Source organism: Cervus elaphus, chromosome 20, assembly GCF_910594005.1.
Source record: "Cervus elaphus chromosome 20, mCerEla1.1, whole genome shotgun sequence".
Classification (NCBI taxonomy): Eukaryota; Metazoa; Chordata; class Mammalia; order Artiodactyla; family Cervidae; genus Cervus; species Cervus elaphus.
The window spans coordinates 50566766-50570276 of record NC_057834.1 but is presented as its reverse complement, the minus strand read 5'-3'; positions in this window follow the sequence as shown (position 1 = coordinate 50570276).

Here is a 3511-nt window from a genome sequence, read left to right as displayed (position 1 = left end):
AGTGGTCACCTACGGTTGTGAGAGCTAGACTGTAAAGAAGGCAGAATGCTGAAGAATCAATGCCTGTGGGGCTAGAGAAGACTTCTGAAAGTCCCTTGGACAGCAAGGAGATCAAACCAGTCAATCTTCAGGGAGATCAACCCTGATTATTCACTGGAAGGACTGATGCTGAAGCTGAAGCGCCAGTATTTTGGTCATCTGATGTGAACAGACCACTCATTGGAAAAGTCCTGATCCTGGGAAAGATTGAGGGCAGAAGGAGAAGGGAGCATCAGAGGATGAGATGGCTGGATGGCATCACCAATGCAATAAACATGAACTTGGGCAAACTCCAGGAGATGGTGAGGGACAGGAAGGCCTGGCGTGCTGCAGTCCATGGGGTTACAAGTGGTAGGACATGGTTGGGTGACAGAACAACAATAACCCACTCCAGTATTCTTGCCTGGAGGATTCCATGGACAGAAGATCCTGGTGGGTTGTAGTCCATGGGGTCACGAAGAGTCGGACATGACTGAGTGACTAACACATACACTCTGAGAGATCTTACATTAATTTTAAATATTCCGTCTGATGGTCAGCCATCATGAGGGCTCCTTCCTCAACTTTCTTCTAGCATTCGATGTTCCCCTTCTCCCCCATCCAAGAGCAGAAGGAGATGAAACAGAGAGTAAGTCATCTGGAAGCTTAGACGCAGGAAGAAGTGGGACCTGAGGGTGTGCGCCATGGAGGGAAAGGGTTAAAATAACTGCCTGGGAGGGGAAAAGTGGGCAGCAGCAGGAAGGTCTGGGGAATGGACCCTACCACACAGAGCAGTCGCTCTATGTGGACCCCAAGTTTTGAACAGGGAGATCTGTGCCCATGAGCCAAAGAACAAATTAAAAGATGAAGTAAACTAACCACTGGGGCCATGAATTCTTTAGATGACAAGGCAGGAGGCAGAAATAAAGAGCTGGTTTTACATTCCCTATGAGTCCATGGTGTGTCTGACTCCATGATACCTGGATTAGGTCACCTTTCCCATCCCCACCCACCTCCCACCCTTCCTTCACCAGCACACTCCTGGACCACAGAAGGTGGGGAAGTGAAGATGACCACTCCTGGAACTGACTGACGAACAGCTGAGAGATCATTCTTGTTTGGCTTTACCACCTTCCATGGCAGGCATGGAGGGATGGTGCCAGGTTACGGACATACACACGAATATTAAGTAGAACTCACAAAGTGCTTTGTGAGCCCAGAGAAGAGAGATGTTAATTCCTTTGGCTGTGATGAAAGGAAGGCTTGATGGAGGAAGCAGCATGAAAAGGGAGCTTTAAAGGACAACTATAATCTAGGTCTGCAGAGATAGAAGGGGAGGAAATTCCAAGCAGAGGGAGCAAAGGTGAAATGGGAATGGAAATGAGACGCATAGTCTTTATTTATCAGGGGTGTCATGGGATATCATGTGGAAAATCATTGTGATTATTTATCTCCATGATGCTGACCTCTTTGCATCTTTGTAATAATAACCTTGGCAGGAACTTACATAAAATCCCAACTAGAACTGAATATTCATTTCTTACTTTTAACTAAGCCACAGATCAAACCAAACTTGAACACACACACACACACACACACACACACACATCACTGTACTCCTAAATTTGAACCAGACAATAGAATTCTGCATAATTTAAAAAGTCATTGAATAGTAATTGTTCACAAGAAAGGTTTTAAGTTCTAAATTATATTTCCCTTCTAAATATAATATCACATTTATTTTGGTACTCTGAGTTTGTAAGCCTTCTCTTTATTAGCCCACAGAATTCAATGAGGTGGGACCATATGTAATGATATTGATTTCTGCATGTAGCTTGCAGAATCAGTCTTCATAATTAAACCTCTTTACTTTGCTATATCCACAGGCTATCAGTCAGAGTCCTTAATTGAAAACACCATCACCTGCTTAGCTAGTTTAAGCAAAAAGGGAATTTATTATAGGCTGTTGGGTATCACACAGACTGAGAGGGCCAGTTGGGCTTAGAAGCTGCACATCCAAGTGTATAACTCATCACAGGATTGTACCAGAAAGACCACCCCGGACAGCACTGTAGTGCCCACAGCTGATGCCAGGCACTGTGCATCAGAAGCTCTGCCACTGTTCCCCCCCAAAGCAGGCATTCTGCTGTTCTTCTAACCAAAAGATATCCCCAGGTATTCCTGTTCTTCACGTTGCTCTTTTCCAAATTGAATTCTTACCTTGGGGCATCAGACAGGCGGAGTCTAGATAGTATGCCTGTCTCCTGTACCCACGTGTCAAGATGGGGAACTGAGCTCTGGCTTCTATCTTAGGAAGTCCAAGTTTGCACCAGCACTCCATAATACAGGAAGTTTCCCAAATACAGGAAGCTGTTCAAACAACACGTGCCTTTGTGCGTACTAAGTCGCTTCAGTCATGTCCAACTCTCTGCGACCCCATGCACTATAACTCACCAGGCTTCTCTGCCCATGGGATTCTCCAGGCAAGAACACTGGACTGGGTTGCCATGTTCTCCTCCATGGGATCTTCCTGATCCAGAGATCAGACCTGCCTCTTTTATGACTCCTGCATTGGCAGGTGGGTTCATTACCTCTGGGTAACGAGACCTCTAGGTTACCTCTAGGTAACCTCTAGGTAACTAGCACCACCTTGAAAGCCCAAGGTGGTCACAAAATGGCCAAAGTCCACTACACATGGCTATGGTACCGTGTGCCATGGTGCTATGTCAGTCAATTTTACTGCCATAAAATTCTCTGTGTTCAATTTTTTTAGCAGTCTGGAGATTTCCGTTTCTGGCAATATTGTGAGTGAAATAGTCAGAGAAAATATCCCACTACAAGACATCTAGAAATTCTGGACAAAATGTATCAAATCTCCTCTAAAAGTCATTACTGATCTTGACAAAAAAGGTTGTGAAATATGTACCGGAATGAAGCTGAAGCTGGAAAACTTAGCCATGAGCTGACTCTGAAGCTGTAGCTGCCCTTTGGATATTTACTGATTCCTATAACTCAGAGTTTTTAGTTTAGCGGTTGTGTAGGGACTGCAGTTAAAGCCTCGAGCCCATCGTAAGGTGAGAGTTGGAACAGAGAACTCCATATAATGTTGACACAGTGAAAGAACCTCTTTGAGAAGGTATCTATGGAAAAGCTGCTCAAAAGCAAAGGGAGTCATTAAAGGAATTTTTTCAACCTGTGTTGAAGCCGGCTGTGGAAAAAGTCTCTCCTAGAACGTTAAGTCTTGACTCCACACTACTGGCGTCTTCGTACGCCAGTAGTGTACCAAGAAGACACAAGTTGAGAAATTTAGCAAAGGGCCTCCAGGTTTGAAGTGTCCACCTGGCTCTCTCTTTCCTGCCCTCCCCGTGGGCCCCTGCCTGTTACACCACACTTCCCGTAGAAGCCTGCCTCCACCCTCTCATCCTCCACAGTTCTTGCCCTGAAAAACTTTAGCACAGAGAAAGAGAGAGGAATGTGTTCTAAGCCAGTTTCA